The following is a 21,214-nucleotide window of genomic DNA, read 5'->3' as shown; positions in this document are numbered from 1 at the left end:
GGTCTATAGTTCCGCACATCTGTTCGACGTACCTTCTTGAAAACGGGGCTGACATGTGCCCTTTTCCAATCTTTTGGAACGCTACGCTCTTCTAGAGACCTACGGTGCACCGCTGCAATAAGGGGGGCAAGTTCCTTCGCGTACTCTGTGTCAAATCGAACTGGTATCACATCAGGTCCAGCGGCCTTTCCTCTTTTGAGCGATTTTAATTGTTTTTCTATCCCTCTGTCATGTATTTCGATATCATTCAAGGGAATGCACCAAATCCTCCTTAAGAATAAACTTAATAATAAAATACAAGAATTAATATGAGAATTGTAATAAGAACGAAATACAAAAATATGGGAATTTAGAAACATAGTAATTCCTGAAAATACCATACAAACATATAAATTATATAATAAATGTATGACATTCTGAAACCCAGTTGTAATTTTACGGCTAGTATAATGTCCTTTTATTCCCTAACGTTATAAAAAACGTTCACGTGGTAATCTTCTACGGACATAGGTTGTTGTTGTTGTTGTTGTTGTGGTCTTCAGTCCAGAGACTGGTTCGATGCAGCTGTCCATGCTACTCTATCCAGTGCAAGATTCTTCATCTCCCAGTACTTACTGCAACCTACATCCTTCTTAATCTGCTTAGTTTATTCATCTCTTGGTCTCCCTCTACGATTTTTACCCTCCACGCTGCCCTCCAATACTAAATTGGTGATCTCTTGATGCCTCAGAAAATATCCTACCAACCGATCCCTTCTTCTAGTCACGTTGTGCCACAAATTTCTCTTCTCCCCAATTCTATTCAATTCCTCCTCGTTAGTTATGTGGTCTACCCATCTAATCTTCAGCGTTCTTCTGTAGCACCACATTTCGAAAGCTTCTATTCTCTCCTTGTCTAAACTATTTATCGTCCACGTTTCACTTCCATACATGGCTACACTTCATACAAATACTTTCAGAAACGACTTCCTAACACTTAAATCAATACTCGATGTTAACAAATTTCTCTTCTTGAGAAACGCTTTCCTTGGCATTGCCAGTTTACATTTTATATCCTCTCTACTTCGACCATCATCAGTTATTTTGCTCCCCCAATAGCAGCACACCTTTACTACTTTAAGTGTCTCATTTCCTAATCTAATTCCCTCAGAATCACCTGATATAATTTGACTACATTCCATCATCCTCGTTTTGCTCTTGTTGATGTTCATCTAATAACTTCCTTTCAAGACACTGACCATTCCGTTCAACTGCTCTTCCAAGTCCTTTGCTGTCTCTGACAGAATTACAATGTCATCGGCGAACCTCAAAGTTTTTATTTCTTCACCATGAATTTTAATTCCTACTCCGAATTTTTCTTTTGTTTCCTTTATTGCTTGCTCAGTATACACATCGAATAACATCGGGGATAGACTACAACCCTGTCTCACTCCCTTCCCAACCACTGCTCCCCTTACATGCCCCTCGACTCTTTAAACTGCAATCTGGTTTCTGTACAAATTGTAAATGTCCTTTTGCTTCCTGTATTTTATCCCTCTCACCTTCAGAATTTGAAAGAGTGTATTCCAGTCAACATTGTCAAAAGCTTTCTCTAAGTCTACAAATGCTAGAAACGTAGGTTTGCCTTTCCTTAATCTATCTTCTAAGATAAGTCGCAGGGTCGGTATTGCCTCACGTGTTCCAACATTTCTACGGAATCCAAACTGGTCTTCCCCGAGGTCGGCTTGTACCAGTTTTTCCATTCATCTCTAAAGAATTCGTGTTAGTATTTTGCAGCCGTGACTTATTAAACTGATAGTTCGGTAATTTTCACATCTGTCAACACCTGCTTGCTTTTGGATTGGAATTATTATATTCTTCTTGAAGTCTGAGGGTATTTCGCCTGTCTTATATATCGTGCTCACCAGATGGTAGAGTTTTGTCTATCAGTTGTTCTAATGGAATGTCCTCAAGTACATCGCCCTTGTATAGACCTTCTATATACTCCTTCCGACTTTCTGCTTTCCCTTTTTGCTTAGAACTGGGTTTCCATCTGAGCTCTTGATATTCATGCAAGTAGTTCTCTTTTCTCCAGAGGTCTCTTTAATTTTTCTATAGGCTGTATCTACTTACCCCTAGTGATATAGGCCTCTACATTCTTACATTTGTCCTCCAGCCATCTCTGCTTAGCCATTTTGCACTTGCTGTCGATCTCATTTTTGAGACGTTTGTATTTCTTTTTGCCTGCTTCATTTACTGCATTTTTATCTGCTTAGCCTTTTTGCACTTGCTGTCGATCTCATTTTTGAGACGTTTGTATTCCTTTTTGCCTCCTTCATTTACTGCATTTTTATATTTTCTCCTTTCATCAATTGAATTCAATATTTCTTCAATTACCCAAGGATTTCTACTAGCCCTCGTCTTTTTACCTACTTGATCCTCTGCTGCCTTCACTATTTCATCTCTCAAAGCTGCCCATTCTTCATCTACTGTATTTCTTACCCCCATTCTTGTCAATCGTTCCCTAATGCTCTCCTGAAACCCTCCACAACCCCTGATTCTGTCAGTTTATCCAGGTCCCAGCTCCTTAAATTCCCACCTTTTTGTAGTTTGTTCAGTTTTAATCTACAGTTCATAACCAATAGATTGTGGTCAGAGTCCACATCTGTCACTGGAAATGTCTTACAGTTTAAAATCCGGTTCCTAAATCTCTGTCTTACTATTATATAATCTGTCTGAAATCTTTCAGTATGTCCAGGCCTCTTTCATGTATATAAGCTTCTTTCATGATTCTTGAACCAAGTGTTAGCTATGATTAAGTTATGCTCTGTGCAGAATTCTACCAGGCAGCTTCGTCTTTCATTCCTTACCCCCACCTACTACGTTTCCTTGTCTTCCTTTTCCTACAATCGCATTTCAGTCCCCCCTGACTGCTAAATGTTGGTCTCCCTTCAATATCTGAAGAATTTCTTTTATCTCACCATAAATTTCACCAATCTATTCGTCATCTGCAGAGCTAGTTGGCATATAAACTTGTACTACTATGGTAGGCGTGGGCTTCGTGTCTATCTTGGCTACAATAATGAGTTCACTATGGTGTTTGTAGTAGCTTACCGACAGTCCTATTTTTTGTTCATTATTGAACCTACTCCTGCATTACCCCTATTTGATTTTGTATTTATAACCTGTACTCACTTGACCAGAAGTCTTGTTCCTCCTGTCACCGAACTTCACTAATTCGCGCTATATCTAACTTTAACCCATCCATTTCCCGTTTTTAATTTTCTAACCTACTTGCCAGATTAAGGTGTCTGACATCCCACGTTCCGATCCGTAGAACGCCAGTTTTCTTTCTCCTGATAACTTCGTCCTCCTGAATAGTCCCCGCCCGGAGATCCGAATGGGGGACTATTTTACCTCCGGAATATTTTACCCAAAAGGACGCCATCATCATGTAACCATAGGTAGATATCTGGAAACAACGACAGTAAAAAATAAAAAAAAAGCAGTGATCGGGTTTCGAACACGGGGCACCAAACCAAGAGGACACGACGCCGGACACTGTGCCACCATTTCGGTTGAGACTATCGCTCACTAAAAGGCATCTACATTACGCCGAAAGCTTTGACCGTCGTTTTCTCAGAAGTGGTCTAGTATCCACAGATAATCATTTTGTGGTGCAATTCTTCTTGTTGTCTCCGTGCTTGCTAAGAAAATGGGATGAGAAGTTCCGCTTTATGCAAGACACTTTTTTTTCTTTTGTTTCACCCATACGTGTTTCAGAAATTTTTGTGCTATCGTCAGTGGGTTCTATTTTATTTTTAACTGTAAATTTGTTGTTAACATATTGACATTTGCGTCGTTTACAACCTTATGTAAAAGTCGCATTTATAACTGGCGAAAAGTGGGTGTAATCATAAGTAACATACCTTACATGATGTTATTGCCCACTTGTTTTGGTAGCTGTCCTGCTACACAATATACAACTTGTCATCTGCAAGCAGCAAAACGTAATTTATTTTGTTTGTTATGCACCTACGAACGGAAATAAGACTGTATCACGTTTTCTTTCTGTAACTTACAGTTTTGAAGTTGTGGTACGTTTTCCTGTGTTGTTGGCGAAGTAAATAGGCTTACTTCATTGCCTGTGTTCGCGTGGAAATGCAGTTTTTCCGATTACTCAAAACATAGGCGCAGTTTTCGCTGTCATTACGTGTTGTTGTGGCTGTGTGGCGTTCATTTGTTTCGTAGCGTGTTCTACTGGGTGAGGCGCGCGAGTTTGAATTGTATTTGGTGTTAGTGGTGTGTGGTTTGTGTGGGTTTGCGTGTGTGTGATGAGTACTGGGGCAGAGAGAGAGAGAGAGAGAGAGACTGAAAGAAAGAAAGAAAGGAAAGAGAGAGAGAGAGGATTTGTGTGTGTGTGTTACTTGTATAGTTCTTCTATTGTGGCGAAGAGGGTTTTGTTGCACAGTGATGTGTATTCATTGAGTTAATATGTTAATAATAAATTTACAGTTAAAAATAAAAATAGAACCCACTGACGATAGCACAAAAATGCTGAAACATGTATGGGTGAAACAAAAGAAAAAATGTGTCTTGCATAAGGCGGAACTTCTCATCCCATATCCACAGATACTAGAGACACGCGTTCGCTTATTTTGACTCCTCTTCTACTCAGCGAAGTTTCTCGGAAATCAGGTAATGGCATGTGCCGTGTTCCCCTCGCCAGATACACGTCTCAATTCTTAAAGTATGCTATACATTCGAGCGATACTAGGCAGTTGTACGTCCACCATCGGCGTCGAAAGCACAGCATGCAAACCAGTTCTCGTGACCTGCGTCGTAAGGACATTTCCTTGTGAGCCGTGGGGGAGTCGCTGGCGCCAGTGTTATCTAGTAGGGGCAGTAACCCCGTTCGTCAGGCATGCGCGTTTTCTCTTTGGTTTCCCTCTTCTGGCCGCTATTTAAGAGCGGCGCTTCCGGCTGTGCTCTCTCGGTTTTCCTCTCCTGGGCCCTAGAGGTGGTGCTTGCCCGTTGCTTGGGCAAATGTTGTGTCGGCGATTCTTGGAGTGACAGTTACGGAGGAGCGTTTGTTGCTCGCAGCGCTGTGTTATGGTTTGAGGAGTGTGTCGGCGGCGGGCTGGTGGTAGTAGCCTATAGTGCACTAGCAAGTGTGTATATTGTACTACCTGATGCTGGGTGCCTACGTATGCTGTGGGGATTCTCGTCGTTTGCTGCTACTAAGGGTAGGCATCTGCGATTTATTTGAAGTTGTGTTTTGGATCAATCTCATCGTAATTAGTGTTCACAGCCGGAAACAGTGATTTGTATGTGATTATTCCCGCCGTGGCGGGAATAGGGAATCCACTCTTGGTTTCGGTATATGTTGAGCAGTGGTGTCAAGAGTGTAAAACACTGCTCAGTGTCGGGAGCACTAAGAGTGAGTAGTGTGAACGCTGCATGAGTCATTCTAGGATAGTGCGCAGGCCATGCTTAGTGTTAAGACAGTGTGCTTGCAATGTTACTTGAGTACCTTATGATTTGTTCTGTGGTCTCCGTTCGAAGGGGCCGTGACTTTGCTTCCTTGTATTATGGGTTTTTATGCTCTTGGTTCGGCAGGCCGTTAACTTTTCCAGGCTTTATTCTTGTTATTGGGGTCTGCCTGTAAGAGTAAAGAATTATGAGCTGTAAGAAGAGAATAATTTGAGGTCTTGCATGTGTTAAGGGTATTAAATTTGAAGGGAGGGGAGGCATAACTCCGTAATAAGGGTGTTTATGTTGCGCCCTTTGGTTGGTTGTCTGTGCTTTGTTTCATTTTTCTTTTTTTTTAAAAAGTATTGCGGTGTACTACGAGCGGCGGGCACAATCAGTTCCGGATTGACCTATATAGGGGGGCGGCGCCTTGATTGAAATGTGTTCGGACACCGTTTGCTCGGCCAGCTACGTTTTGGTAACGCTCGGCGCTCCTTGGCTGTATCCTGTCAGAGTCGCTGCTCGCCCCAGTAGTTGGCAGAAGTTGAGTATTCTCTCTCGTAATTATTTGGAGTTTCCTGTCGTTAATGTGTTCGGGCTGCGCCAAAGTGCGTCCCCTGTTCCTAGTAGTTTGGTTACTCTTGTATTAGGGTGGGTGACCCGTTGCACTGTACCCGCTGGCTGCTGCGTGGAACTTAAACTGACTATTAAGGTAACTATCTTTTCTGCCTAAATATTGTTTTCATACTTGAGAGGGATTTAACGAGTGTGTTCATTGGAATAAGTCACAATATAGCTGGTTGAATTCCGGTGTTTTATGATCTGTTTACTGGTCTAAGGTTCCCGTTTGGGAATTTGCTCTTTTACTTAACATTTGTTATTTAATATTTTGTACTATTGCTTTTTTTGCCAGTCAGGATTTAGTCCCGGTAAATGCCTGTTAAATTTGGCAGGATCTTTGCTTAACTTGTTTCATTCCAAAGTTTTGAACATGGCTGCTTGGTTAAGTGACCGTTTAAAATTGATACAAATGAGCCCTCGTTCACAATGTTTTAGTCTTACTAACCAGGTTTCAACACTTCTAAGAGTGCCTTCATCAGAACTCAGACTTTTTTGTTTCATTCCATATACCCTGATGCAGCAATAATAAGTAGTTCCAAGACAGAATTAATCAAAATGATGCAAAATTATTACAAAACTGATGAGAAAGCTGGCGTACATGTTAACGAGGAAAAGACAGAATATCTGGTTATAAGTAAGAAAAACCAAAGTGATGCAACTTTGGCTGTAGAGGGATTCACTTTCAAAACAGTTCTCCGCTTCAAGTACTTAGGAAGTCTGTCTAGTAACAATAATGGAATGGATATAGAAGTGGATGCCCGTCTAGCAACAGCGAACAAAAAACCGTTTAGCTTTATCAAAATCTTACAGAAAAGCTCACTTAGTACTAACTTCAAAACCCGCTTGTATCAGTCGACCATTATACCAGTAACATTATACGGATGTGAAGCATTGATATTTAGAAAGAAAGATGAAGAAAAAATGTTAATATTTAAAAGAAAAGTACTAAGAAAAATTTTTGGTCCAGTATATGACGAAGATAACATGGAATGGAGGATAAGAAAAAATGAAGAATTAAGAGAGCTGTACAAACACCGTAACATTGTAGATGTGCTAAAGAAGAGAAGGTTGAACTGAGCAGGCCACATAACAAGAATGACAGAAAACAGACTACCTAAAATAGCATTCGGAAGGACAATAGATGGAACGAGAGGAAGAGGGAGACCCAAAAGTAGGTGGAGAGATAACATCCAGGAGGACACAACTAGGATGAACACAAACACTAAATGGAAGAGGCTTGTAGAGCAGGCGTATGGCCGATAACGCTCCTTACCTCTTGTAAATAAAATAAATAAATAAACAAATAAAATTTAACACCTAAACACCTATCACCGGAGTTGCGGCATTCTTAGTGGTTTTCTTCTTTTAGTTTTCTGAAATACGTACATATAAATTGTTTTAGTAAGGAAATATGTTGCATTGGATTCAGTTGTTATTTCAGTTATATATATAAACTTAAGTAATGTTTGAGGACATTTCTGTTGGAATACAGTGGTTTTATTTATTACTTAAAAATGAACATGAAGAGTCACAACCGCAAGAAACTTATTTTTTTATGAGGTTACTGGTTTCGCTCTGTTTTAGACCATTATCAGACCTCACATAATGATAGTACACGGTGGCTGAGAACGGAGCAGCTGAGCATCTACATCTACATCCATACTGCGCAAGCCACCTTCCGGCGCGTGGTGGAGGGTGCCTTGAGTACCTCTATCGGTTCTCCCTTCTATTCCAGTCTCGTATTGTTCGTGGAAAGAAAGATTGTCGGTATGCCTCTGGGTGGGCTCTAATCTGTCTGATTTTATCCACATGGTCTCTTCGCGAGATATACGTAGGAGGGAGAAATATACTGCTTGACTCCTCGGTGAAGGTATGTTCTCGAAACTTCAACAAAAGCCCGTACCGAGCTAATGAGCGTCTCTCTTGCAGAGTCTTCCACTGGAGTTTATCTATCATCTCCGTAACGCTTTCGCGATTACTAAATGATCCCGTAACGAAGCGCGCTGCTCTCCGTTGGATCTTGTCTATCTCTTCTATCAACACTATCTGGTACGGATACCACACTGCTGAGCAGTATTCAAGCAGTGGACGAACAAGTGTACTGTAACCTACTTCCTTTGTTTTCGGACTGCATTTCCTTAGGATTCTTCCAATGAATCTCAGTCTGGCATCTGCTTTACCGACGATTAATTTTATATGGTCATTCCATTTTAAACCACTCCTAATGCCTACTCCCAGATAATTTTTGGAATTCACTGCTTCCAGTTGCTGACCTGCTATATTGTAGCTAAATGATAAGGAATCTTTCTTTCTATGTATTCGCAGCACATTACACTTGTCTGCATTGAGATTCAGTTGCCATTCACCTCACCATGCGTCAATTCGTTGCAGATCCTCCTGCATTTCAGTACAATTTTCCATTGTTACAACCTCTCGATATACTACAGAATCATCCGCAAAAAGCCTCAGTGGACTTCTGATGTTATCCACAAGATCATTTATATATATTGTGAATAGCAACGGTCCTACGATACTCCCCTGCGGCACGCCTGAAATCACTCTTACTTCGGAAGACTTCTCCCCATTGAGAATGACATGCTGCGTTCTGTTATCTAGGAACTCTTCAATCCAATCACACAATTGGTCTGATTGTCCATATGCTCTTACTTTGTTCATTTAACGGCTGTGGGGAACTGTATCAAACGCCTTGCGGAAGTCAAGAAACACGGCATCTACCTGGGAACCCGTGTCTATGGCCCTCTGAGTCTCATGGACGAATAGCGCGAGCTGGGTTTCACACGATCGTCTTTTTCGAAACCCATGCTGATTCCTACAGGGTACATTTCTAGTCTCCAGAGAAGCCATTATACTCGAACATAAGACATGTTCCAAAATTCTACTACTGATCGACGTTAGAGATATAGGTCTATAGTTCTGCACATCTGTTCGACGTCCCTTCTTGAAAACTGGGATGACCTGTGCCCTTTTCCAATTTTTGGAACGCTACGCTCTTCTAGAGACCTACGGTACACCACTGCAAGAAGGGGGCAAGTTCCTTCGCATACTCTGTGTAAAATCGAACTGGTATCCCATCAGGTCTAGTGGCCTTTCCTCTTTTGAGCGATTTTAATTGTTTTTCTACCCCTGTGTCATCTATTTCGATATCTACCATTTTGTCATCTGTGCGACAATCTGGAGAAGGAACTACAGTGCAGTCTTCCTCTGTGAAACAACTTTGGAAAAATACATTTAGTATTTCGGTCTTTAGTCTGTCATCCTCTGTTTCAGTACCACTTTGGTCACAGTGTCTGGACATTTTGTTTTGATCCACCAACCGCTTTGAGATAAGACCAGAATTTCTTAGGATTTTCTGCCAAGTCTGTACATAGAACTTTACTTTCGAATTCATTGAACGCCTCTAGCATAACTCTCCTCATACTACAGCGTTCGCTGAGACGGAGCGCCTGCTCCATTCACAGCCACAGTCTACCATCATCGTGTGAAGTGTGAAGTTGTTTTAAAACGGACTGAAACCGGTAATCTCATAAAAAAGACGTTTCTTGCGGTTATGACTGCTCATGCTCATTTTTTAAAAAAATATGAACACTATCTTTTATTTTACATTGTGTGTGTTCTTTGGTTCCAACAGAAATCAGCCACATGTCTAAATTAGTACACCATGTGACCTGAAAACATGAGAGATTTTAGGAGATAGTGTGCACTCAATCTTTGTTTATAATCCTATGTTTAAAATTATTTTCAGGTAAAAATCGTGGCATATGCCCGTTTCTGGCCTTAGAATTGTAGTATTCGGCTAGTCCTGGGCGATGACAGGTTTGGTTTAGTCTACCAGTCGAGATTTTATGTAGCTGGACTGACCTGTGGACATCGGCAGACGTCTTGTGAAGCTACCTACCGATGCCCACAGGTCAGTCCAACTACATAAAAACACGACTGGTAGACAAACCAAACCTGTCACCGCTGAGGACTAGCCGAATACTACAATTCTAAGGTCATAAACGGGCATATGCCACGATTTTTACTTGACCATACGTTTTAATAATTGGATTATAAATAAAGTCATAACGTCCCTTATGCTTGCAGATGACATGGTGTAATACACCGAAGCGCCAAGGAAACTGGTACAGGCATGCGTATTCAAATAAAGAGATATGTAAACAGGCAGCAGACGGAACTGCGGTCGGCAACGCCCATATAAGACACCAGTTGCCTGGTACAGTCGTTAGATCTGTTACTGCTGCTACAGTGGCAGGTTATCAAGATTTAAGTGGGTTTGAACGTGGTGTTATAGCTGGCGCACAAGCGATGGGACACAACATCTCCAACGTGGCGATGAAGTGGGGATTTTTCCTTACGAACCATTTCACGAGTGCACCGTGAGTATCATTGAACCCGGTAAATAATCAAATCTCCGACATTGCTGCGGCCAGAAAAAGATCCTGCAAGAATAGGACCAACGACGACTGAAAAGAATCGTTAAAAGTGACAGAAGTGCAACCCTTCCACAAATTGCTGTAGATTTCAATGCTGGGTCATCAACAACTGTCAGCATGAGAACCGTTCAACGAAATATCATAATATGGGCTTTCGGAGCTGAAGGCCCACTCATGTACTTTTTATGATTGCACAAACCCTTACGCCTCGTCTGGGCCCGTCAACATCGACATTCGACTGTTGATGACTGGAAAAATGTTGTCTGGTCGGACGAATCTCGTTTAAAATTGTGTCGAGTGAATGGACGAGTAAAGGTATGGAGACAACGTCATGAATTCACGGACCTTGAGTGTCAGCAGGGGACTGTACAAACTGGTTCAAATGGCTCGAAGCAGTATGGGACTTAACATCTGAGGTCATGAGTCTCCTAGACGTAGAACTACTAAAACCTAACTAACCTAAGGGCAGCAAACACAGCCATGCCCGAGGCAGGATTGGAACCTGCGACCGTAACAGCAGCGCGGTTCAGAACTGAAGCGGCTAGAAAAGCTCGGCCACAACGGCCGGCTCTCAAGCTGGTGGAGGCTCTGTAATGGTGTGGGGCGTGTGCAGTTGAAGTGATGTGGGACCCCTGATAATTCTAGATACGACTCTGGCACGTGGTACGGACGTAGGCATCCTGTCTGATCACCTGCATCCATTCATGTTCTTTTGCATTCCGACGGACTTGGGCAAATCCAGCCAGAAAATGCGACACCCCACATGTCCAGAACAGCTACAGAGTGGCTCCAGGAACACTCTTCCGAGTTTAAACACTTCCGAAAGTCACCAAACTCCCCAGACACGAACATTACTGAGCATATCTGGGATGGCTTGCAACGTGCTTTTCAGAAGAGATCTGCACCCCCTCGTACTCTTACGGATTTATCTACAGCCCTGCAGGATTCATGGAGTCAATTCCCTCCAGCACTACTTCAGACATTAGTCGAGTCCATGTCACGTCGTGATGCGGCACTTCTGCGTGCTCGCAGTGACCCTCTACAAGATATTAGGCAGGTGTACCAGTTTCTTTGGCTCTACAGTGTAATTTATGCTTGTGGCTGATTCCGGCTGGCAGCGACAGGAAACACAACGTAAAAAAAAAGATCCGATGTAACATATTTCCTAAGCTAAGCATAATCTGTCTGTATGTATTTTAGAAAAATAAAAGAAAAAACCCACTAAAAATGACATAACTCTGGGGAAACATTTTTGCGTGTTACAATAAAACAATAACTTGTGTACTTGCAAATATATCGACCCACCGTTAAGACATTACAATTTTCTTCAAGCACGGGAACTGAGTTGAAAAATCCAATATGATAGTATGGTAAAATAAACGGATTCAGAGATTTGTAAGCAAACGGTGGCGCCACAAACTGTAATGAGATAAATTTATTGAGGGTTTGATATGCAGCTAAGATCACCTTACACTGCACCCCAAAATGTAGAAAATATAATACATGCAAACATTTATTTTTATTATTATCACTGACACAGCTCAGCACAAATGTAATCTCAGAGCCAATTTGACTGGGTATACATACGACTCAGTAATTGGATAAGATGGTGGGGCGGGCTGAGGGGACGGGATTAGATTAACTACTTCGGCTCACCATCTGCCAGAGTTGGTGTTCATTTCCAGCATATGTGGTTGGTGCAATACCAACATGATGTGTCCATCTCCATTCTTGTTGTGTCGCCGCGGCCCTGAAGCATTGGTCTGTGCCAGTTCAACTTGTTTCCTTCTTCAGCTGTGTGGCTGACAGACTAATCTCTCCATGTAGAGGCCGTCTGGTTTCTGACGTAGTGTCATTGTGTGTGAGCAGAGTGTGTACTGTCTGCAGTGATTAGCTTGTAGGGACAAAGTCAGTGTAAAATTTGGAGCTCACGCAAGGGGTATACAATCGAACGTTTATAGATTCAAGCACCAGGCCATAAGTAAGTCCATCCTGCAGGTAATGGAAAATGAGAACGTTACAAATGATAGAAATTGAATCGAATTCAACGATCAGACTCTAACAGCAGAAAACTGAGTCGACATTTGGCTGACATGCCTCTAGAAAGCAAAGTTAGAATGCTCCGCGCGAAGCAGCATGCAAATAACATCTTATCAGGCATTTCTGGGTCTTCCTCTCACTGACTGATCGTTAATTATCGTCGCTCACCGTCTTCTTGCGGCTGCCCCTGCTCGGCTGTTTTGTTCATTTTGCCCCGCTCTGTCCTTCAAGGCGCTGAATTTACCGTCGTAATTGGTGTGCTTAATTTGCAGTCTCACCCAATGAAAGATCGCTACTGTGTAAGTACCCCTTCAAGTCTTCGTTCAGGGTGGCAAAATTTCAGAACTTGTGAGTAGATAAATCCCTCACACTCAGTGGCGGCTGGCATATGATATGGAACCTCCCAAATTAGTTAGTTTCATGTTCTATAGATCATTTGAAAGATTATTTCATCGAAATGATGTGGAACGAATCAGTGTATATGTATACATGGTACATGATTGGTGTTAACATTCAAGAAAACTTTATTTATTTAATCCAACTCATGCCACAGCACCTAACAACTACTTTTTTTCTTTTTTTTCTTTGTTAGGCTACCAGATTTTAAATAGAAACTCGTCCATGAAAGACAAGGAGTTGTCCAGGGGATATGATTTTATGTTAGATTTTAAATTTACTTCGTTTTCTGTCACAGATATTTTGGTGTAGAGAAAACGATTAAAAATCGTTATTGGCAGCTTTAATAACAGGTAATTAAGCGCATTGTTTTCCTAGAGTGTTGTAGGTATGGATATCACTAGTCTTCTCGTCGCCCTCAGGTTCATCTACATCATTACTCTGCAATTTACAGTTAAGTGCCTGGCAGAGCATTCTTCGAACCACGTTCAGACTGTTTATCTACCGTTCCATTCTCTAACAGCGCATGGGAAAAATGATCTCTCCATCCTTCCTGTACAGGGTCTGATTTATTTTATTACGATGATTACTTTTCCCTATGTTGTTAGGAGACAATAAAATATTTCACATTCAGGGGAGAAGTTTAGTAACTGAAAGTTCATGAAAAGATCTCGCTGCAACGATAAACGCCTTTGTTTTAAAGATTACCATCACAACTTTGGACTTTTCCGATGTCCTTCGTCAATCCTATATAATAAGGATCCCATACTACAAAGCACTACTCTAGCAGGTGACGGACAAGCGTAGTGTAGGCCGTCTCTTTAGTAGACCTGTTGGATCTTGTATGTGTTCTCCCAAGAAAACGCAGTCTTCGGTTTCTCTTCCCCGCAACCTTATCTGTGTGATAGTTCAAACCTAAGTCGTTCGTAAGTGTAGTTCCTAGGTATTTAGTTCTATTGACGGCGATTAAATTTGTGAGATCTATCGTGTGATCGAAATTTATCGGATTTCTTTTTGTATTTATGCGGATGACCACATACTTTGCATTATTCACAATCAATTGCCACTTTTAGAACCATTCAGATACCGTGTCTAAGTCATTCGCAATTTTGATGACATTACTACACGGTAAATGACAGCATCGTCCGAAAACAATCTAAGAGGGCTGCCTGCATTATTTCCTAAATCGTTTATATACATTAGGAACAGCAGAGAACCTATAACACTTCTTTGGGGAACGCTGGATACCCATTCTGTTTTACTCGATGATTCTCCGTCGACTACCACGTAGTGTGACCTATCTGAGAGCAAATATCGGATCCATGCGCACAACTGAAACGATACTCCAAAGGCACGCAATTTGATTAGAAGTCTCTTGTGAGGAACGGTGTAAAAAGCCATCTGGAAATCTAGATAAATGTAATCAATTTGAATTCCACTGTCGATAGCACTAGCCGTGTTTCACAAGAACGATATTTTCTGAATCCTTGCTGACTATGTATCAATAGACCGTTACCCTAGAGGTAATTCATAGTGTTCGCACACAGTATACGTTCCAAAATTCTACTGCAAATCGACGTTAGTGATATGGGTCCGTAATTCCGTGGATTTCTCCTGTTTCATTTCTTAAGTATTGGTGCGACCTGTGCTAGTTCCCAGTCTTTTTGTACTGATCTTTCGTTAGGCAAGCGGCTGTATATGACTGCTACGTATGGGCTATTGTAACAGCACATTCAGAAAGGAACATTATTGGTATGCTGTCTGGGCCGGAAGACTTGACTTATTAAACGCTTTAAGCTGGTTTGCTGCACCCGGGATACCTACTTCTAAGTGACTCATTTTGGCAGGTGTTCTGGATTCGAACTCTGGAATATTTACTTCGATTATTCGTGGAGGAATTTCTGAAAACTGTGTTTAATAACTCCGCTCTAGTGATGCTGTCATCGGTAATATTACCATTGGAGTCGCACAGGGAAAGTACTGATTGTGTCTTGCCACTGGTGCACTTTACAATACGACCAGAATCTCTTTGGATTTTCTGAAATATTTAGAGACAGAGTTTTACTGTCGAAGCTACTAAAAGTATCTTGGATTGAAGTCCGCGCTAAGTTTCAAGCTTCAGTAAAACTATAGCAATCTTGCAGATTTCATGTTGTTTTAACTTCGGCATGCTTCTTCGTTTCTTGTTGTTGACCTGTTTTGTGTACCATGGGTAATCAGCACGATCTTTCATTAACTTATTTGGTGCAAATCTTTCAATTCCCTCAGATACTATTCCTTTGAATTTAAGCCACGTCTTGTCTACGCTTATATATTTATTTGGCAAGAAGTGGCGGCTGTCTCTTAGAAAGAGGTTAAACGAAGTTTAGCTAATTTTTTAAATGTATATATTTTTGTGATTACTCTGATGAATTTGGATATTGCGGTGGTGAGTCTCGCTACAACGATCTTGTGATTACTAATCTCTGTATCCGTCATGATGCTCCAAATTTGCTCAGGATTATTTGTTGCTAAGAAGTCTAGAATGTTTTCGAAAAAATTTACACTTCGAATGGGTTCTTGAACTAATCGTTCAAAATAACGGGGAGAGCATTTACTAAAATTTCTGATGATGTTTAAAACCGTATTTTCGCCAACAAATACGAGGATAGATTGAAGTCACCTCTAACTATAACTGCATGAGTGGATTCAAATGGTTCAAATGGCTCTAAGCATTATGGGACTTAACATCTGAGGTCAGCAGTCCCCTAGACTTAGAACTACTTGAACCTAACTAACCTGACCACACATCCATGCCCGAGGCAGGAATAGAATCTGCGACCGTAGCAGCAGCGAGGTTCTGGACTGAAGCGCCTAGAACCGCTCGGCCACAACTGCCGGCTGCATGAGTGGAGTACCTATTTGTGATGAGACTCAAGTTTTCTTAGAACAGTTAAGCAACTGTATCATCTGAGTCACATGGTCGGTAAAATGAACCAATTATTAATTTATTCCGGTTATCAAGTATCACGCCTAACTATACCAACTCACAGAAACAATGTACTTCAGTTTCGATAAGAGATAAAACTACTAACAGCTACAATGACGCTGCCACCAGCTGTATTGAATCTATCATTTCTCAACACTTTTAGGCCCTCTGTACAAATTTCGGTTGAACTTATGTCCTGCTTTGGCCAGCTTTCGGCACCTGAAACAATTGAAGCTTCAGTGTTTCGTTTTAGCACTTGGTGCTCTGGTTCTTTTAGAGCAGAACTACGACAGTTCACCTCTGCAGTACAGATTGTTTCTACTGTCTTCCTGTGTTCATTTGCACCCTTTGAATCTGCATTTTCCCGAGGCCCTCTAACCCAAAAAAACCGCCCACTCCATTCCACACAGCACCCACTACTAGTACGCCCACCTCCTCCATATAACGGTATAACGGACACCTGACTCACTAAGCGGAACCCAAAATCGCTGCCCCCTATGGCGCACGTCGAGAAACTTTCAACCTACACGGTGGTAGAACTGGCTGAACCCGTTCACTCGGCTCAGTATCAAAGGCCCTCAGTCAGTACTGCTGGCGATACTACAGATGGTAAACTCTGCCTTCATCTCGCAAGCAAGAGTCTTTACAACTTCAGCTCGTCACCCGAAACCAGAGAGCACATCTTCCTATCCAAAGCGATACACATCGTTAATGCCGAGATGAGCCATGGGCACATCCTGTACTCTTCATTGAATCTGAAAGCACTCGCTCCATATCTGGAATGACTCGTCTCAGTATGCACACAGAGAACACACTGGATTTATTTCCCTCCTTGGCAGCTATGCTCCTAAGGGGCCACGTTACGTGCCTAACTACCAGGAAGCCCACCTACTGTGAATATCCAGAGCTTGAGGGCCGAGAGGCTTCCTGTGGTACAGGATGAGTGACTGTATCTGATTTGGGGTCTTAGTCAGCCAGAAAAATGGTTCAAATGGCTCTGAGCACTATGGCAGCATTAAAGGGGGAGGAAAAGACTTACAATTACTTCCAACAGGACGGGGCAACTGCCCATACAGCCGGCCGACCCTTGAAGCACATTTACACAATCTGCACACCTGACAGAGTTGTTAGAAGAGGTCACTCTTGTTATCCAAGTCACATGAACTGCCAGTTTGCGATTACTTTGTATGTGGAGCCCTCAAGTCCAAGGTGTATCGCAACAACCCTCATAACCTTGAAGAAGTGCAGCAGAACATTTCGGATGAGATAGCAGCAATTCCAGCAGTCCAGCTTCGATCCGCCTTGAGCAGCTTGCTGAGCAGGGGCCAAAAGTTGCAAGAGGTGAATGGTGGTCAAATGGTTCTAATGGCTCTGAGCACTATGGGACTTAACATCTGAGGACATCAGTCCCCTAGAACTTAAAACTAATTAAACCTAACTAACCTAAGGGCATCACACACATCCATGCACGAGGCAGGATTCGAACCTGCGACCATAGCGATCGTGCGGTTCCAGACTGTCGCGCCTAGAACCGCTCGGCCACCTCGGCCGGCAGTCAGCCACAGATAGCGCCCAAAACCTGCTTGCCGTATGAACCTGGGAGTCCATTCTATCGAGTCACTGGAAAGTTTTCACTGCCTGACACCTTGAAACAACCTCCCATTCAACAACAGGCGAGGGGTCAACTTTAGTGCGGGCAGTACCACGGGTGGTCACAGTGGCGGACTGGTTGGGGGACATGAGGGACGTGCTAGATTTACCTTGCATCGCCAAGTCCAGCTCCTTCCCCCCCCCCCCCCCCCCCCTCCACAGAGGTTCCCATTGGTAACAGACCCAACCTGTGTGAACAAAGCTAGCACCACCTGGATCAGCGAGCAAATGGTTACCAACTCAGCTCACATCTGAACACAGAAATCACAGACACCAGTAGGAGGAACAACCGAATAAACTGTGGTTAATACGCGGAACTCACAAACGAAACGCTGCGCTTTGAAGTGCTGCTGCCTGGACGGAAATGCTGACCAGCTAACGAGTTATACAGTTGTAACCGACTACTCACACAAAAACAAACGCCTAAAGCAAAACAAACGGCGGGTATATACATTACACCGTAATTAAAACGGGAAACTGCGTCTACTTGAAACACAAATACGCAAGAAATTTGAGATTTCAAATTAAAATGCACCCAATAAATGAAAATGTACGTCGTTGCTTTTTATTATAGCCCCGTTGCCACACACAAATGAAATGCAGTGCTCTGAAGTGCTGCTAGCTGGGTTGGAGCTCTTGACCAAATTGATATGTGTGTTTGCAATAAATAAGTATGGAAAAATTTAAAAATATTGAAAGTGATTTATTTTGTAAATGAAATTAATTACACCAATTTACAAGGCGTAACACTTAAAATAGTTAAACAAATGCAAGGTGTTCGTAAAATAAGTAAATTCTATGGACACTCATATGAAAAACGTATATAAGCTAGCGTTAACGTTCAGATCGAAGCTGGCTGACAGAAAGTTTGTTAAATTACATCTACATCATAAATATTTACTGAACGTTCTTTTGTTTATGTTGTTTAGTATATAAAACATCTGATAATATAACCGACACACAGAAGTATAGTTATTGCTAGGATACATTCTCTTGTGTTTATCATTTTGGAGAGACGTCAAAAAAAAAAAAAAAAAAGAAAAAAAGTGGAGTATGTATACCCGAACAACCATTCTGATCACATTAAATAATAAATTTTTCAAAATAATTTTAGATGCAACTGTCAGTCGACTAATATCGATATGTGTATGATGGAAATGTGAATATCTTTATGCCTTTTGAAATGAATTATTTTATATGTGTATTACGTAGAAAAGACAAAAAAACGTACAAGTTCTTTTCGTTCTTGTAAACGACTGCACTACTCCAAGGGTGTAAATGTAGAGTGAATTAAAACTAAATATGTCGCTGTAAAAGTCAAGGATTTTGATATGGTAACTAGCTTGGGGCATTCTTTGGTGACAGGAGGAGAATGTAGCGAGGTTACAGACGTTAAAATTAATACTGTAGTAAATTGTGTGTCGAAATATTATGAAAGTGGTGTGGCGTTCATTTGCATGCAATTATTAAGGTGTCTCTGAAATTCTGAAGTCTCGGACGCAAGAATTTCCGGACTTAACGACACTGTGAAGTTTTGTGAACCATGGCTGCCCCTGCAACAATGGTTCTGGAAAGTGTCATATTGGTCTATGTTTTTGTCAGAAATGTGAAGAAGATACGCAACCACGATAATTGGTATAATACACTTATGAATGTAAGCAGCAACAGTCATAATTGTGCAAGTGTGAATCTGAAAATAGTTTGAATATTGCACTTCCTAATTAACACTGAATTGACCTTAATTTTTTTCTTTTTGGTCATCTGTATTCTGACTGGTATGATGCGGCCCGCTATGAATTCCTCTCCTGTGCCAACCTTTTCATCTCAGAGTATCACCTGCAACCTACATCCTCAATTATTTGCTGGACGTATTCCAATCTTTATCTTCCTCTACAGTTTTTGCCCTTCACAGCTCCCTCTAATACCATGGAAGTCATTCCCTCATGTCTTAACAGATGTCCTATCATCCTGTCCCTTCTCCTTATCAGTGTTTTGTACATAGTCCTTCCCTCTCCGATCCTGCGCAGAACCTCCTGTTTACTTACCTTATCAGTCCACCTAATTTTCAACATTGGTTTTTAGCACCACATCTGAAATTCTTCGATTCTCTTCCGTTCCGGTTTTCCCACAGTCCATGTTTCACTATCATACAATGCATTCTCAGAAATTTCTTCCTCAAATTAAGGTCGATGTTTGATATTAGTAGACACCTCTTGACCAGGAATGCCCTTTTTGTCATTGGCTAGTCTGCTTTTGATGTCCTATTTGCTCCGTCCTTCGTTGATTATTTTACTGCCTAGGTAGCAGAATTAACTTCATCTACTTCGTGACCATCAATCCTGATGTTAAGTTTCTCGCTTTTCTCATTTCTACTACGTCTCATTCGTCTTCCTCCGATTTACTCTGAATCCATACTCTGTGCTCATCAGACTGTTCATTCCGTTCAGCAAATCATGCAATTCTTCTTCACTTTCACTCAGGATACCAATGTCATCAGGAAATCTTATCACTAATATCCTTTTACCTGGAATTTTAATTCCACTACTGAAGCTTTCTGTTATTTCCATCACTGGTTCCTCGATGTACAGACTGAGCAGTAGGGCGAAAGGCTACATTCTTGTCTTACACCCTTTTCAATACGATCACTTCGTTCTTGGTCGTCCACTCTTATTAATCTCTCTTGTCTGTTGTACATATTGTATATGACCCGTCTCTCCCTATGACTTACCCCAACTTTTTCAGAATTTCGAACATCTTGCACCATTTTACATTGTCGAACGCTTTTAACAGGTCGACAAATCCTATTAATGTGTCTTGATTTTTCTTTAGTCTTACTTCCGTTATTAACCCCAATGTCAGAATTGCCTTTCTCTTGCCTTTACCTTTCCTAAAGACAAACTGATCGCCATTTAACGCATCCTCAATTTTTTTTACATTCTTGTGTATATTATTCTTGCAAGCAATTTGGGTGCATGAGGTGTTGAGCTGAATGTGCGATAATTCTCGCACTTGAATTGTGTGGATGATGCTTTTCCGAAAGTCAGATGGTATGTCGCCAGACTCAACATTCTACACACCAACGTGACTATTCATTTTTTGCCACACCCCCTAAAGTTTTTGGAATTCAACGGAATTTTATTTATCGCTTCTACCTTATTTGATTTTAAGTCGTCCAAAGCTCTTTTAAATTCTGATTCTAATACTGGATCCCCTATCTCTTCTAAATCGTCTCCTGTCTCTTCTTCTGTCACCTCAGACAAATATTTCCCCTTATAGAGGCTTTCAAAGTATTCTTTCCACTTATTCGCTCTCTCCTTTGCATATAACAGTGGAATTCCCGTTGCACTATTAATGTTATCACCCTCGCTTTTAATGTTACCGAAGGTTGTTTTGACTTTCCTGTATGCTGAGTCTGTCTTACCGACAATCATTTCTTTTTCGATGTCTTCACGTTTTTCCTGCAGCCATTTCATCTTAGCTTCCCTGCAGTTCCTATTTATTTCATTCCTGAGCGACTTGTATTTCTGTATTCCTGAGTTTCCTCCTTTTATCGACCAACTGAAGTACTGAAACTTCTTGTCAGATTAAAACTGTGTGCCGGACCGAGACTCGAACGCGGGACCTTTGCCATTGGC

The sequence above is a fragment of the Schistocerca nitens genome, chromosome 7, assembly GCF_023898315.1.
Source record: "Schistocerca nitens isolate TAMUIC-IGC-003100 chromosome 7, iqSchNite1.1, whole genome shotgun sequence".
NCBI lineage: Eukaryota > Metazoa > Arthropoda > Insecta > Orthoptera > Acrididae > Schistocerca > Schistocerca nitens.
The sequence above is the reverse complement of the archived record's forward strand: the minus strand, read 5'-3'. Positions refer to the sequence as shown.